General features: G+C 44.8%; 1 protein-coding gene across 4 annotated transcripts in view; it reads right to left on the bottom strand.

Moving 5' to 3' along the window:
- The window catches only part of PKNOX1 (PBX/knotted 1 homeobox 1), a 56,065-nt gene extending 38,329 nt beyond the window's left edge, over positions 1–17,736 (bottom strand). For 2 of the 4 annotated variants that reach the window (XM_032392523.1, XM_032392522.1), the window contains exons 1-2: positions 13,302–17,736; positions 6,283–6,430 (exon numbers count right to left, since the gene is read on the bottom strand). The gene's annotated coding sequence lies outside the window, so the exon portion shown is untranslated. The remainder of the gene's footprint in view (positions 1–6,282; positions 6,431–13,301) is intronic. The other 2 variants (XM_032392524.1, XM_032392525.1) reach the window with 2 other exon arrangements.
- Between the last annotated feature and the right edge of the window lie 292 nt (positions 17,737–18,028).

The following is an 18,028-nucleotide window of genomic DNA, read 5'->3' as shown; positions in this document are numbered from 1 at the left end:
GGGATACATGTACCCCTATGTTTACAGCAGCATTATCTACAATAGCCAAGATACGGAAGCAGCCCAAATGTCCACTGACTGATGAATGAGTAAAGAAGATGTGGTGTGTGCACGCACGTGGCGGGGGGGGGGGGGGGGGGGGGGATGCATCGACTATTACTCAGCCATAAAAAAGAATGAAATCTTGCTATTTGCAACAACATGGATGGAGCTAGAGAGTATTATGTTAAGTGAAATAACTCAGTCAGAAAAAGACAAATACCGTATGATTTCACTCATATGTGGAACTTAAGACACAAACAAGCAAAGAGAAGAAGAGAGAGGGAGGCAAACCAAGAAACAGACTCTTAACTATAGAGAACAAACCAATGGTCATCAGAGGGGAGGCGGGTAAGGAGATGGGGGAAACGGGATGGAGATTAGGGAGTGTACCTGTCATGATGAGCACTGGGTGACTGAAAATAAAAACAAAAAAAGGAATCGTGAGTCCATATTGATATACATACATACATGAATAAATATTGGGGGAAAGGGAAAGCTCTAAATTATAGCAGAGTTCCAACCAATGTGTAGAGGCAGATGCAATTCGATCACTGGCAACGAGGACCGGGGACAGTAATCGCTCCTTCAGGTAAGAACCATCATGAAGGCCAATACTAGGTGTGAGAAATAGGAAATGCACATGGTCTCCGAATACCTGTCACAAGATACTACTAATTATAAGGGAAAACAGTAGCTTCACAATGAAGAGACCTGGCAAAAAAACATCCTAACCAAATGGTGAAAATTCACATAATCGTAATGAGACAAAGAACATCACAGCCCTCCCGGAAAGGACAGATAAAACTTCCGAGTAGTCCTGCCCAATCCTGAGGCTATACTCACAAACCAAAATTGAGGGGCAATCTACAAAGTAACTGGCCAGCAAGCTTCCAAAGTGTCTACATGAGAGAGGCTGATGGACCTCTCCAGAAAGGGAAGTGACAGGTAAATATGTGTGATCCTGAACTGGGTCCTGAGCCCCAAAAATGTTATTTCCTTTTTGCTTTAAAGCTCATTAGTGAGACAACTGGCAAAATTTACATAAAGTCAGAGTGCATAAGAGTATTTTATCAGTTACTTTCCTAATTTTGATAACTGTGCTATGGTTAATTAACACTACATCCCTGCTTTGAAATGCATACTGAAGTATTTAGCCTAAGAGGGGCGTCATGTCTATAACTTACTCTCTCAAGTCTACGTACACACATACGTGAATATGCACATGCACACACGCGTGCACACACATGGTGAAATGGGGGGGCATAAATTTGGTAAGATGTTAACTCTGGGGAAGGTATATGGGAAATCTTTGTATAATTTTTGCAACGTCTCTATAAGACTGAAATTCAAAGCAAGAAGTTTTTTAAAGTTTAACACTTCCAGGGTTATAAAAAAGATGAGGATCTCTCCTGGGTTCAAAGAAAGTAAAGGAGGAACAACCAAATGAGCACATTACAAGCTGCAAGAGGCAGTGTAGGGGCTCTGGGGGGGCCACATGGAGTGGACAGGAGCGACGTGAGAGACTGAGGGTTGCTACCCACACGGCAGTGCTACTCACTTGTACGAAACATCTCTGTTTTGAGGAGCAAGGGCTGCGATGTTTCGGGGTGTGGTTGCAATACCAGAACTTACTTCAAATGGTCAACAGGCACACAGACACAGCTAAACAAAGTGTGGCCAGAGTCAACAACTGTTGGAGTCCACGTGGTAAGGGATCTCCGTTCTATGCTTTCAAACTTTTTGTCTCAAAGTGTTCATAATAAATATTGGGGGAAAATCAGAATTTTGTTCAAAAACATATGGATTTTTTTTAAAAGATTTTATTTATTTATTTGACAGGGAGAGCACACAAGCAGAGGGAGCGGCAGAGGGAGAGGGAGAAGCAGGCTTCCCGCTGAGCTGGGAGCCTGACATGGGGCTCGATCCCAAGACCCGGGGATCATGACCTGAGCTGAAGGCAGACGCTTAACCGACTGAGCCGCCCAGGTGCCCCAAAAAAACATATGGATTTGCAGTCCTTCTCTCAATCAAAACTGGTTAAAACCACATAATTACTACAACCATTCTAAATGGAAAATTTGACATTTGTGCCAAATGCTTTGAAAACATGTGCTTCCTCTACAATAGAATACCATGCAAGGAACTTTTAAAAAAGGGCCGGGGGGTGGAGGTAACTCTATAACTAACACATACTATTGAGTAAAAACGGGCAGAGTAGGAAGGTGACCAACATTCCTACAGGACAGGACACCAAAGAGCTGGAGGGAAGTGCCAGCAGGTGGCGCCATTGGCTATGAGGCTGAAAGGGGCGGCGGAGCCCCAAAAGCAGCACCAGCCCATGGAGGGGCCATCTGCAAATGTGTTACTCCTAACTTGAGGAGCCCCTCTCCAAATTCCACTCCCCAACACAATGCTCCACCACCTCTCGTAGGAACGCGGACTGCTACCTGCAGGCAGGCAGGCAAACAGCTCCCAGCAGCATTCACCGGGTTCACCCTGCACTTCTGGGGCTCAGGAGGAGGCCTCCGTCCACCTGCTCAGATGCAAGCCCTCCAGGCTGCCAGCCAAGCCAGGCACAAGCCACACTCTGAGCACCTAAGGGAAATCTAGCATTAACTGGGAAATAAACTAAAAACATCCAACCCAAGGATGAGCAGTCAGCAAGCTCATCTTTATCAAAAACTGTTTTGTCAGGCATCATGTAAAAACCAAGGCTAATTTGAGATTTAGAAACAATCAATTAATCCCTATTTCTTCCCTCCATTACATAGAAAAATAAGTTCCTATTATGTTCAAACTCAAACAACAGTGCTAACTTAACTTTTTAACATCACACGGAGCTCGAAGAACTGTCAACCCAACGCACTTATAATACCGTGGTGTTGAAGGGTTGGGCATAGTTTTTGTCTGTTTTATTTCTACACGTTTCATCCAATAAAAAAAGGACACATCATGTACTGAAGTTGTCACTTTGGCACCTTTTCAAGAGTTCTAGCCAGACTAATACACAGGAAGAAAACACAGTTTTCTGATCCTCATGTACAGAAATATTAAAACTCACCAGTAATTGAAGAAATATAAATTTTTAAATATTAAATTTAAACAAGAGTCTCACACTTAGCTGGCAGAGATGAAGTGAAACCTGGAACCCTGAAGGAGTCCTGAGACTCAGGAACAGTGACTAGTCTGAAGAGCAATTTGACCACCATGTACAATTTGCCATAAAAAAAAATGTCACACTCTTGTCAAAATCAACCTAAGACTATAATGTAGGTGTTGTGACCTTAAAAGCAGATCAAAGTACGAAATGTGGCCCAAATCCAATAGGCAGGCATTTTAATGTTTTTATGCCTTCCTGTCCAGGCAGATGGGAAGAAGTTTAGTTTTTCAGAAAAGAACAGATACTAACGGACTGGTTCAATCCCACTGACTGGTGAAGTCTCTTGTGCTCAGAGAGGGTATATGAATCAGGGAAGGCTCCCATGGGCTGGGAAGCCTTGCATGGGGGGCGGAGGGCAGGCAGAGGCCCTAACAGGGCAGGGCCTGTCTCTCATCACCCCCGCCACGACCCCCCAGCCAATGTGGGTCCCCCACAAGGAAACACTTGCTTCTCTGAGACAGTTTATTTATTTTTTTAAAGATTTGATTTATTTATTTGACAGAGAGAGAGTGCGCAAAAAGCAGGGGGAGTAGCAGAGGGAGAGGGAGAATCAGGCTCCCGGCTGAGCAGTGAGCCCGATGTGGGGCTCGATCCCAGGACCCCGGGATCATGACCTGAGCCGAAGGCAGACACTTAACCAACCGAGCCACCCAGGCGCACCTGTCTGAGAGGATTTAATGATTGCCTTAGGGGTGGCATTAAGCCCTGGGGAAGATTTAGATTTTAATATTTTTATGTTAAGCTTCAGAATAAACTATGTATTTGACCTTTAAGGTGTTTGTAGTATTTAAGAAAATTTGGCAAATTAATCTTACATTTTAGCCTTGACTCTAAATTTAAAATGTATAATTGGGGCACTTGGGTGGCTCAGTTGGTTCATTATCTGACTCTTGGTTTTGGCTCAGGTCATGATCTCAGGGCCCTGGGATCAAGCCCCACATTGGGCTCCCCGCTCAGCGGAGAGTCTGTTTGAAGATTCTCTCCCTCTACTGCTCCCCCCATTTTCTCTCTCCCTCTCAAATAATCTTTAAAAAATAAATAAAATGTATAATTAAGCTTCTGAATTTAGAAATGATTTTTTTTTTTTTTTTTAGTGAAAAGGTATAAGAGAGAAATTTACAGAGACCATAAACATTCTTTATCTGTGCAAGTTTATCGATTGCTAGGCACTCTTCTAGGTCCTGGGAATACAGCGGTGAGCAAAACCAAGTTCTTGACTCTGCAATGCACACTTCCTGGTAGACGGGTTTGGAAAGAACTTGAGATTCATTACGTATGTAATTTTAAATTATTAGATCTAATTGGAAAGGTTTTGTTTGGTAAGATATTCCAGGTGTTTAAAATGACAATTAAATTTAATACACTTAAGAATAAAAACTAGGAGGGCACCTGGTGGCTCAGTCGGTTCAGCATCCAACTCTTGGTTTCAGCTCAGGTCACGATCTCAGGGTTGTGAGATCGAGCCCCATGTGGGGCTCCACGCTCAGTGGGAAGTCTGCTTGAGATTGGTTCTCTCTCTCTCTCTGTCTCCTCTGTCCCTCCCCCACCCCCGCTTGTGCTCTCTCTCTCCAAAATAAATACATCTTTTTTTAAAAAAGTATTAGGGGTGCCTGGGTGGCTCAGTCGTTAAGCATCTGCCTTCAGCTCAGGTCATGATCCCAGCATCCTGGGATCGAGCCCCGCATCGGGCTTCCTGCTCCACGGGAAGCCTGCTTCTCCCTCTCCCACTCCCCCTGCTTGTGTTCCCTCTCTCGCTGTGTCTCTCTCTGTCAAATAAATAAATAAAATCTTTAAAAAAATAAAATAAAAAAGTATTAGAACTATGACTTAGGACGTGTAAGGGAATTTAAGCTGTAAATGGGACTAATCACTAAAAATGATATAGTTTGGGGTGCCTGGTGGCTCAGTCAGTTAAGCGTCTGCCTTTGGCTCAGGTCACGATCCCGGGGTCCTGGAATCGAGCCCCGCATTGGGCTCCCTGCTCAGCGGGGAGCCTGCTTCTCCCTCTGCTGCTCCCCTTGCTTGTTCTCTCTCTCTCTGTCAAATAAACAAATAAAAATTTTTTAAAAATGATATAGTCTGATCATCTTGACTTGATCAAAGGTTACCTTAAAGTGAAGGTTAAAATTTACCAAGTTATACAGAGAATAATAAAATTTGTAAAGTCCACATAAAACTGTAAGAAAAGAACAGGCCCATAACTTTGTGGCCTAAAAAATGTCAATTTAAAATAATCTCAAGGGCGCCTGGCTGGCTCAGTCGGTTGAGCGGCTGCCTTCGGCTCAGGTCATGATCTCAGGGTTCTGGGATCAAGCCCCACCTCGGGCTCTCCACTCAGTGGGGAGTCTGTTTCTCCCCCTGCCCCTGCTTGTTCTCTCTCTCTCAAATAAATATATAAAGTCTAAAAAAATAAAATAAAATAATCTCAAATAATCTTTTCTATGCTCAAAAGCCTCACTTCAAAGGGCATTAAAAACTCACAGCGAGAAAAGCTGGATGCTAACAATGTTTTTTAGCCACCTTGATAAAAAATGGAAACAGAACCTATATGTCATCCACAGGGGAATGGTGAAGTCAATTATAGTCACCCGTCATCAATCATTAACAGGATGGTTACATCCAAGAGTGGCCTGGAAAGGGCTCCCAGCAACTGTCCAGTGGAAAGGGATGGCGCACATTTGCTGTGCATTTATTTAGTCCACCAATATTTACCGCAGGTCGTCTCTGTGTTCTAAATGCTGGGGATGGAGATGCAAACAAAACAAGGTCCCTGCTGTCAAGACACGACTTTATAACAATGTCAGAAATGTATTTATGGATTCATCTTGGGAGATGAGACATCTCTCTACTAAGCAGGGTCGGGCCTGGTTACTACTTGGATGGGAGACATCTCTCTAGTACCAGGTCACCCCATCTAAGAGCATGGGGCCCCCTCCTGCATCCCCTATGAAGTTTGATGGTCTCCGTGGAGGCCCACCGTATTCTTGGTTAGATTTATCCCTAAATATCTTGTGGGTTTTCTCGCTGTTCTTTCTGCTGGACCGCTGGGTAAGAAATGCCCCCAGTTTGTGCAGACTAACCTTGTCCCCGCCGACTTCGCTGGGCTGCCTCTCCTTCTGCTAGTTCACGGACAGCCTACCGTTGTTCTTGGCACATGTCATTATCTGTAAGTCATGGCGCTGCAATCCCAATCAAGACTCCTGTCGTTTTTGAGAAACTCGGCCTATTCTAAAATGCATACGGGAGAATAAAGGTCCATGAATAGCTAAATTACTCTTGAAAGGTTTAGGAAATACCAACTTCCAAAATATCCTATGAGGCCACAGTAACAACCAAACACGGGCAATGGCACGAGAACAAATTAACAGGCCGATGGCACAGAGGAAATAAGACATTAGACTTGCCAGCGCTTGCAGTACCAAAAATGCACAAAACTTTGCAATTTTGATGCTTTTACAAAATTCTCTGAACTCCATCAATTCCTGCAAAGTGCTGGTGAAACTGGGTTTTGGCGCTACTCCGCAAGCACACTGCACCCGCCAACCACGCGCTCTCTCGCTCAGCCATATGGGCACGGTGACTCTTGATGACCGAGCTGGCGAAGGCAGAAGCACTCAAAAGATAAAATCTCTACAGATTTGGAAGAACACTGTCTCAAACCTGTGTTACAGTCCTATTTACGTAGCCCATGCCAATGCCCGGATGCATGGAAAATTTGTTCTAAGAGGCTCACTCTTCGTTTTGTACGAAGGGTAGAGAGGGGAAAATGAGAGAAATATCAACTAAATGTCTACTCCGTATGTCAAGACGTATGTGAGGCACTTTTAAAACATATCCCCTAATTCACTGACTCTTCCCATTGAGATGGGCGGTCTTTGTCCCCTGCTCTTGAATCTGGGCTGATCTTAGTGACTCACTTGGAACGAGAAGGCAGTGGAAATGATTTGAGAAAAGTCCTCCCAAAGACTCCAGCCCTCAGCCATCAATCCACCGCCAGCCTGCGTCTTCCTAGCTCAGGACCCAAACACTGTGGAGCAAAGATGGGCCATTTCCACTATACCCCTTCCCAAATTCCTGACCCACGCAGCCTTGAGCATAATGAAATGGTTGTTTTATGGGGTGATCGGGTTCACACTAGTAGTTAACCAGAACACTCTGGTAGATAATTGGTAACAGGGTCCTCAGAGGTTAAACACCTTTGAGGTCAGTCTGTCTGGCTCCTAGGCCCTGCTGTATCTTTGACACATTGTCTCTGAGAACACAATAACCTTGTTTCTAACGTAACTGTAGAACTTACAGGGAAATCAGTACGGTATGTGGTAACAACTTTGATGCCTACATGTTAATTTCATGAATCCAATCTATGAATTAAGGTGTCATTCAAAATGGGAAACACTGAGCTTGGATGAAGGCAGTGATCCATGGGCAAACAGGAATGACTTCCAACCAGAGCAAGGATGTAACACTTGAGGCTGCCCACACGCCTAACTGCTCCGCAACATTAACGCGAGTCAAAAGAAAATGACAGCCTGGTGCTTATGAGCAGAAGTGGCACCTCCCACAGTCAAGGTTTAGAAGTCAGGTGTCTCCAAAATACCATAACACAAATTACTGAAAAGGAAAGAACTCATTGTTCATGCCTCATCAACACCTGTAGGAAATACACGCTGTAGCAAACGGATATCGACGGCGTGTGAAGGATTCTTGATACTACTCATAAGCATGTAAGGGTTAAAATGCTGGGTAACAAAGGCTCTAACTGCAACTGTGAAGATTATTTTCCAGAATTTCACTTTGGAGAAGAGTCATCTAACTTTGATTCAACAAGTTTACAGAAACAATCACCCCACCGATGGGGTGAAGCAGCACCCTCACATCTCCATTTCCTGACTTCCCATGGCCACTCTTCCCAACCCCCACCCCATCCTGAAGTCCATCCCCCACACTGCAGCCCCAGTGATGGGGTTCCTGAAGGCTTGCTTCTTTCCCTCTGGTTATCAATTTTCAGAATAATGTGGTGGTTCCCCAGCATTCTCCAATAGTGATCAGTGAGGCTGTTTTTAGTACATTATATCTCGTGAGTTTGAACATTTAAAAAATAAATAAGGTTTTATATAAATGTATATATTTTTTGATGTTTCAAATGATCCCATCTTTGGCCAATGCAAGCCCCTTTAGTTCCCTGCTAGAGCCTTTAACACACCCTACTAATTCTCAATAGCTTTCTTGCTTTCAGGTAAAACAAGCTACTCCATGCTCATCTTGTTCACTTTCTGCACCAAACTCTGACTTTGCCATTTATCCAAGGGCCTCTGATTCCTTTCAGTGGGAAATGACATGTAGAGACCACAATCTAGGTGCCACGGGTGCTCACTGCTACTGGTTGGTCACTGTTTCTAGGCTTTTCAGGGGACACAGGAAATGTTTTCTTATTAGAATTCTTTCAAAACAAATTAACACTAATACCTACAATGCAAATTTGGGATTACAGGGTATTTACCTAACTACTTTGATTTCATACTGTGTATCTTCTCTTTACCCTGAAAACGTTGACCATGTAACATAATGACATACAAATTTTTATTTAGTTAATGGTCACTACAATTTATACAAACACAAAGTTTGACCTAACACAATGGTTCCTAGTGTCTTTTTAAACAGATAAATCTTTGACTACCTTCTCAATTTCATCTAAAGTTGCTGGTCTGCACAGGTTTTCCACCTCCACGGTCAATTATGGTCATTTTAGGTCTTCCTCATAAAGCATCCACAACTCTTCAAATTTGTTGCCATCAAATTGTACATGGCATATTCCTATTTAAAAATCTCCACACGGAGCGCCTGGGTGGCTCAGTTAAGCGTCTGCCTTCAGCTCAGGTCATGATCCCAGGATCCTGGGATCGAGCCCCGCATCGGGCTCCCTGCTCCGCGGGAAGCCTGCTTCTCCCTCTCACACTCCCCTTGCTTGTGTTCCCTCTCTCGCTGCCTCTCTGTCAAATAAATAAATAAAATCTTAAAAAAAAAAAAATTATAAAAATCTCCACATGTGCAGTCATATCCCTTTTGTAAATATTGTGCTCTCATGTCTTCTTAATCAGATTTGCAAAAAGCAAAAATAGATTTGCTTCTATTTTCTTTGACTTATTTTCCTGGTTTCTTGAGTTGAAAGCTGAATGCATTTACTTCTCTTGTTCTCTAATGCATTCTTTCTCCTGATAACTGTTTCTGCCTGACCCTATGATTGTGGTATGTAGCCCTCTGCCATTTATTTATACAGTCTGAAAATAGTTTTTGATCTCCTCTTTAATCTAAGAGATATAATGAAGGGGGTCTCAACATTTTCAGGGAGTAATTCTTAGCTATCCTTTCACTCGTAGGTTCTAACTAGGGTGTATTGTGGTCTGAGAACCTGGCCCATAGGACTTACTTTTTGAAACTTGGGGTTTTTCTTTGTGGCCTGTATGTGGCCACTTTTGTTAAATGTTCCATGTAAATGAGGAGAATCTATATTTTATGTTTGTTGGGTACAAATTCCTATACGTATCTATTGGCCACATTATTTAAATCCTTTATATCGGTGGCTCTCAACTGGAGGCGATTTGGCTCCCTGAGGACATCTGGCATTGTCTAGAAACAGAAACATTTCTGGCTATCACAATTAGGGAGATGAGTAGCTACTGGTATCCAGTGAGTAGAGACCAGGATGCTGTTCAGTAACCTGCAGCGCATAGGATGGCTTCCTGACAAAGAATGATCTGGCCCCAAACGTCAACAGGGGAAGGCTAAGAACTCCCCGTCCACATCCTTTCTTCTTTTGGGTCTACTTGGTTTGCAGCTTGCAAAGAGTCACATTAGAGTCCTCCCTTTTACGTATACAACTGTCAACTTCTATTTTGGAAAGTTTTACTGTTACATTAGTTTATGATTATTAATCACACCTTTGAGTAATATGACGTATTCCCCTAGTGCTCTGTAACTTGAGTCTAGCTGTGTCCAGCCTAATGTTACTAGACCTGTTTTCTTTTTGTTAGGACTGATAGTGATTCCCATCCCTTAGTTTCCTACCTTCTTGTGTTCTAGACGTATCACTTATATACAGCATTTAACTAGATTTCACTTTTCTCCTAAATCTGGAGTTATTATCACCTGGGAGATTTAAACCCTTTTATGTTAATTGTAGTTACCGATATATTTGGGCTTATTCATGCCATCTTATATTAGTTGTTTGCTTTTAATAACACCAAGTAAACCTCCTTGTTTTCTTCTCCTTTTCTAAGTTTTTAAGTAATCCCTACAGCCAACATGGGGCTCGAACTTACAACTCCGAGATCAAGAGTCACATGCTCCACCAACTGGGCCACCAGCCAGGCGCCCCTCTTCTTTCTTCTTAACACACTCTTTTGTTGAAGTGAAGTTCTTCTTCGCTCCATTTCCCTCTAGTGCTTTGGGAATTCCACAGCCTACCTTTGGTCTTCTATTGCTTGCTCTCACACTACCTCAAACCAACACTAACACCAACATCCCAATCCAGGTCTCTAACAGTCCTCCCCGCATCAACGAAATGTAAACTTATGTTCACTGTACTTCCACACTTGAGTTTGTCCTCCTTAGCAGTAGGGACTGTGACATTTTGTCCTTACAGGCTCATACACAAGTCTGCAAAGGCAAACACATCTAGGATCATTTTAGAACATTTTTTAACCCCTTAAAATGAATTTTGGGGCATTTAAAGGTTAAACTTTATATCTGTGGGTTTCTCTTACCTGTAATGCTTCATTCCCAATTAATGCCATGTAACCTGTATAAACTATTATGTACACATAGACACATTTAGTATTCTATATACTCATAGTACAGTACTAGGATGCCTCCTTTTAATGAGGAACCACATCAGACATAGTAACACATATTACAATAATTATTCTGAACATCTGATTATTCTGACTAGACAGATTTCAGATAATTTTAATGATACCCTATCAAGAACATAACTAAAAAGAGAAAATATTTAAATGTTTTATTTGCACTATAATCATCATTTTCAGTATTATTTATTACATGAAAAAAATTACATTAGAAAAACATTCTTTTAAGCTTTGAAGGCAGAGATACTGGGATAATGTTTTCTACTCCATGAACATCCAATTAACTAAATTATCCACTTGGAGGTCAGTTCACATACAATAATTTTTTTAAAAACAGGGAAAATAACAGACATAATGATAGAGTGATTTTTAAAATTTAAAATAGGTACCGGTTACATTCTTAGAATATACTGGACTGGCATTAAAATTGAAAGAGAGAGGGGCGCCTGGGTGGCTCAGTCGTTAAGCGTCTGCCTTCGGCTCAGGTCATGGTCCCAGGGTCCTGGGATCGAGCCCCGCATCGGGCTCCCTGCTCAGCGGGAAGCCTGCTTCTCCCTCTCCCACTCCCCCTGCTTGTGTTCCCTCTCTCGCTGTGTTTCTCTCTGTCAAATAAATAAAATCTTTAAAAAAAAAAAAAATTGAAACAGAGAAACAAACACTTAAATAAACAATAGGTAAAGTGCATCCTCAGGCAAGTTAACTTCACATTATTTTGAAATGTCAAAACATCCAGGAGAAAACAGCGGTCATAAAAGAGCTGAAGATTTTTAGTCCCCTTTTTTATTCCTTTTACAAAAGAAATGCTGAAAGAGATTTGAAAACAAGCAAACAAAAAGGGGGGGGGCAGAAATTCTAGAAAGAAAAAAGCAGCCCTGACAAACTACAGACCACCCCAGCCCAGCCCAGCCCCTTGGAGCCTGGCCGGCCGCTCCCCGGTACCCTGCTCCGCACTCCTGAGCCCGGCCCGGGGCCCACTGGCCCTCACACCCAGCGCTCCTGAGCCCAAAGCCCGGGCAACGCTGAGAGTGCTGCCCATAGGAGAGGCCCCTGACCGAGGAACCCTCCTTGCTTTCCCAGCAGCATCTGGGGTCCCAGACTGCTTCTGCGCCAGGCGGTGGCGCCCATGAGAAAATCCGACCCTAGAGACTGACTTCATCAGCGAAGGAAGGTTTCCCAGTGCTCAGATGCCAAGAAGAGAAGAACAACTGGGCACAGAAGCAACAGGAACTAGTCACTACAGCAGACTTCTAGATTTAGCTTCCAGCATGTAGTCACACGGAGGCCTTCGCGATTCTAATTCTGGTTTAGGAGCTATTTACATAGGCCGTGTTTTTACACTGATGATATCACAGACCAGGCCCAGCAGGGTGCAGTCCACCAAGGGAAACTATCCTACTTCTTCCCTTTTCTTATTCGTACTTCCCCAACAGAGTTATGCAATTTTATCCATTTAGATCCAGACTGACTTCCAGTGTTTCAGGTGAGAACTGAGTTGGAGGTCAGCAAACTTTTTCTGTAAAAGGCCAGACAGTAAACTTTAGGCTTTGCAGGCCACATACTGTCTTCATTACATATTCTTCTTTCTTGCTTTTATGACCCTTTCAAATGTAGAACATATGGCCCCAGGGCCAAACAAGAAGAGCCCTCAGCGGGATCCCTTGCCAACCCCCGGCCTAAAGGCATAGCTGTCCAAAGAGACATGTGATACTTCAAAAATTGAACTATACTATTTTTAACCCATCTAGAATTTGCTAACTCAGTTTTGGTGACATCAAGTCATTTGCATTTTTCAGTGAATCTACAAACAAGCCCGATGCTCCATCCCTCCCTGGCTGCCAGACTTAGCAAAGGGTTTACTTTCCCAGCGGGGCAACTTCACAGCTGCTCTCAAAGGCTGCTTTATTTAACTAATGAGCACGATCAATTCCACTGACAGAGAAATGCCAGAAATTCTAGGGGAATTCAGGTTTATTGTCTCTCTGAGAGCCGGTTACACAGCCAGAACAGGACTGCCGACAACAGCAACAGTCGTGAGACATTGGCAAACTACAACTCTCCCTCTTTCTCTTTTTTCGTTTTGGTTACCAATATTTCCCCAAAACACTTAACCGAGGATCCTTTTTCAAACGAAACCTGTTTATTAATAAAGCAAGAAAGCTGTCAAGGAATCCAAGAAAATTGTCAAAATTCTATATAAAAAAAAAAGAGAGAGAGAGACATCTTTTCCCAGATACCTTTCAGGAAACTGTCACTGCGGTCCAAGGAGTTTTCATTTTGAGTGTGGGAAGTCTTCAGTGCCTACGGCTCAGAAGCTCAAGCCACCTGTCGGCCGCCTTCCATCCCAGCTTCACATCCCCCATCCCCGGGACGTGTTCAGTCAACAACTCATATTGAGGAAAACATTCGTCAAGAAATCACTTTATTTTTCAAACAAGGTTTGGGGAGGTGCCTCTTGAAGTTTAATATTCAAATAAAATCAGATACTAAATCCTGTTAAGACAAACTCTGTATTTAAAAAAAAAAAAAGCATTTCCAAGCCAAAGGTCCAAATGTCCATTAAAGTCACAGCAAAATTCCAATAACAAAGGTGATTTAATGGTACGAGAATCTGTTTTAGTAAATTCTGAGCTGGATGGTCTTAGTAGACTGCTGGTAGAATTTTAAATTACATCACACCCTTGCTTTTCAGACGGTGACTGTCATCGGCATTATTAAAAACTGACACTCAAAACTTTCACGATGGACTTGTTAAGAGTTAAGGAATGGTTTTAGGAAAAAATAAGAACCCCAACTCTTCATGAAAGCAAGGGCCCTTTCACACGGTCAATCTTTCTTCCCAGGGCACTGTGTGCTCGGGGACAGAGCGCCGTAGAAATGGACCCAGGAGCACTATCCCTCTGCCCACAGCCCCTGTGATCTGACTGGCGCTAAGCTTGGTAGGCCAGAGAATGATGAAAAAAAAAAACATAGGAAATATCAAAACCTAAATGCTCAAAAGGCTCTGCAACATCAGACACAGCCGTAAACAATACAGAAAAAAAAAAAAAAGAATCACAAAATTACGTGGAGATCTTTGATACATTTTTTTAAATGAGAAACATGTGAGTTATATATAAGTACATGGAAACATACATAATAATGCTGACTAAAAATACAACACAAAATAACTAATACGTAAATATGGATGCATATCCCATTAAACTCAGGTTCCACACAATACATTTTGGGAAATGCTGTTTTAGATCAGTTCTCAACCAGGGGTGACTTTTGTCCCCCAGGGGACATTTGGCAATGTCTGAAGACATTTTTGGTTATCACAACTGGAAGTGGGGGTCCCAGTGGCATCTGGTGGATAGCGACCAGGAATGCTGCTGACATCCCACAATACACAGGACGGCCTCCACAGCACAGAAGTATCTGGCCCCAAATGTCAACAGTCCCACAGCTGAGAACCCCTGCCCTACAGAATCACAGACGTGTTTGCGTTTATGCTGCAAAGAATTCTGCTAAAGTACATCCTGGGAGGGAGGGAGGGGTACACAGAAACACACAATTTAAAAGAATGCAAAGCTAAATTCCTAAATTTTTTAATGCAAAAAATTATAAACCTTGATAAAGTATCTCAGACAACATAAAACAACATATATTGAGAGCTTACCAAGCTCTCATTAAGCATTATTTTTACAAAAGTCTGATCAGACTGTTCTGGCTGGAACCTGCATCACAGTACTCCCAATCCATGGTCCCTTCTAAGTGAACCAACCCTACTGTAGACCCCACTGCAAAAGGGTGGTCGTGTGGAAGGCAGGAGCCCAGCCCTCCCTGAGGGCAGCACCTAGCCCAGGGGTCAGCGCCTGGAAGGTGGGTGGAGGGAAAGAGCTCAGTCACTCTGTCTGGGGTGTACCCTGGGAAACAGGAAGAGGATGAGGCGGGTAGTGCTGGGCCCCACGCTGCGGGGAGGAGAGAACTTGCAATCAACAGTGTGCAGAGCAAGTAGACAGTGGAGAGCAACAGTCCAGCTGAACCAGGAAGGCCAGACTTCTGCCAGAGTTCAAACCAGTTCTGTGGGCCCCAAAGCCCAGCACTAGTGGTCCCTGGGATCCAACTAGATTCCTATTTTCCTTATTCCTGGGTAACCCTCAACCCCTGGACTTGAAGTCAGCCTGCTCCCGGCCACCTTGAGACCTGACGAAACAAGCTAATCGTCCTGTACGTGTCAGTCGCAGATGGCAAACGATAAAAGCGTTTCCAGGGAATGTGCCCCACAGCCTCACCAGCACGTGGACGGCTGCATTCGGCTAGAGACTGCACAGAACAGCACGTGCCTTCTGGGTGGTGGGGATCCCCTCAAGCTAAGTGGTCTCCCCAGACAGGAGCACCACCGATCCACGCCGAGCGGCTTAGCCGCCTGTGACAGGAGGCAGCGCCCGGCAGCGGGCTGGCTGTGTCCGATCATTGAGAGGAAGGCTCACGACAAGAAAACGAATCCAAAATTTTACTCACAAACCCTTAGTCTTGCAACCTGGTAGGTCAGTTGAAGATTTTGAAAACACTGTAGAAACTTTTCCCTAAGGAATCCTAGATTCCCTAAGGAATCCTAGATAGAATGAAGACGCTGCTCTGTCCCCTGACCACCTCCCTCACTAACCCCACCCTGCCCCCCAGGTCCCCTCAGAACCACAGCACTTCCAAGCCACAGGCTTCAAACCACCTTGGCAGACAGCACGTTTGCTGTGGTATCACACAGCCTTCTGTGAATGAACTTTCCAGAAACAGTAACGAAAGCAGCGGGGCTGACACCCCAGAACAAGGGACGGCTGGTGGGATGGCAGGTGTAGCCTCATTTGACAGGCTCTGCAGCCAGGCCTTGACCAAATGACTAGGCTTCCCAGCTCTTAAATGTTGATTCTAACAATTTCCAGACTGAACCTTTTCTACACTGTATTTCCACATCCAGGACAAAATAGTAACTGATCCGGTTGTGGCATAAGACTGGAGCATATGACGGCACTCCCCAGCTGGCTGCTGCAGCTCCCTCAGCCCTGACAATGACCCCGGACTGCTGTAAGATACATGTGAGTTCCCTCGTCTGCTCTCACTGCTTTTATTCCCTCACCCCCTTAGCCACCAGGACAGCCACCTGAGGAAGGAAAACAAGGGCACATACACATGCCTACTAATGGATGGTGGAGAGTGCACAGATTCAGACCCTGGTCTCTGTGAAGCTGAATGAGAAAAAACATCACATCTTTATTTGCAATAATCTCTGGCTGAAATTTAGCACCCATTCAATCATGAAGGAAGACATGAAATCCTGGAGTTTCAGCAGTACCTGTGACTTTTTCACGAAGAGAAATTACAGGTATTTTCACAAAGCACTAGAGTTACTACAGAAATTTCAAACTGTCAGTTATGCTGGTCACTGCTCCAAAAGGAATCACTAAAGCCCGAACTTGACCTTGATCTAACAAAGCGCAAGTAAGCAGCTTGAGCATCAATTTGGTTCAATATTTTGGTAACTGTATTTCAATATAATATATGGGCTCTCTCCTCCATCCTACTTCCTCTAAAACGTTTTGGTGAGGAGCCCAGAGGCCAGGTGAAGCACAAAAAGCCCCCCAGAGGCATAGGATTTACATCACTCCAGTGGTTTCAGGCTTTCTCCCGAACAGTTTCAAATACTTTAACAATTTGCAACAAAAGTGAAAGTTACAGCTTAGAATGTTGCTGTTCACACGCAGTCCCTTTCATTCCTATGTAGCTCCTCTCTAAAGCTGTAATACACTGACACAGAACTGTAAATGTATGTAAACCAGCGGACAAGCAGCCAACAAAATGTGCTTGCACCCCTCTGTCATTTAACCACCCCACCTGTAGACACTTAAATCCTCAGCACTGAAGGTCAATCTTTCAAGTCCTGTTTCATCCACATATTTCACCAATTCTAATTCCCACTTTTAAATCTCCGACGCACGAAGCATCCTTCTACTTCTTCTGCCTACGAAAGTGCTGTGTGAACTGCTACTCTGCGGAGTCACTCATTCCACTTCATGATCCACGCGTCCCTCTCCACACTCAGGACACTGAGGAAACGAAAGGCAGACCCGAGTCGGTCGGCCACCTTCCAGACGCCGCGCGCACCACCCACAACCGCCCCGGCAAACGCTTCCACTTGGCCTCGGATTCTCCCGTAGAGTATTTCGAACACACCATCGGAAGCATTATATAACGCACCAGCTATGCTGTATTGCATAAACATATTAAGTATTTTTCACAGTCTGTCAGAAAAAAGTATAAACTCACGCCCAACTGAAGCTGAGGGTGTCATTTACCCTAAAGTGGGAGGTACTAACTTCCTAGGGAAAAAACAAACCAGAAGCTCGTAGGGGACACTACTTCTTACAGTCCAAGCGCGCTGCCCGCGCATTTGCCGACTACAGCCCAGGCCGTCCTCCCCGAGCCCCGCTCGGGACCCCCGCCCCGGCAGGCCAGTCAGCACACGGCCCAGCCCACTGGCCAAGCCTCGGCACCACGGGCACAACTGAGCATTTCCACGGCCGCCGGGACGAAGCAAAGCACACTCAACTTTTCCTAATTCTCGGCAAGTGACTCACGATTTCTTCTGCAGGAACGTGAGATGCCAGCGAGCGGCCAGCCCCTGCCCCGCACCTCCGGGCATCTACTCCCCCCACCCCACCCCACCCCCCGGCCGGTCATTACAGGCCGCACATCTGCGCTGAAGTAATTCCAGGAACGGGGGCACCCTGCCCTCGGGCAGGAGGGCGGCCTCCCCGGAACCCCACCCCCACCCGAAGTCCGCCTCCAGGGGGCTCCAGGCGACCCCGTGCCCCCGCCCCCCGGACCCCGGCCCCGCTCCCGGCCAGCCGGCCCCGCCCCGCACCCTGGCGGCCGCGGCTCCGAGCGCGCCCCCGCTGTCCCCCCGCCGCCCGCCCCCGCCCCC

This window comes from Phoca vitulina, unplaced genomic scaffold, assembly GCF_004348235.1.
Source record: "Phoca vitulina isolate PV1807 unplaced genomic scaffold, GSC_HSeal_1.0 scaffold68, whole genome shotgun sequence".
Lineage (NCBI taxonomy): Eukaryota > Metazoa > Chordata > Mammalia > Carnivora > Phocidae > Phoca > Phoca vitulina.
This window is presented reverse-complemented; position numbering and strand designations above follow the sequence as displayed.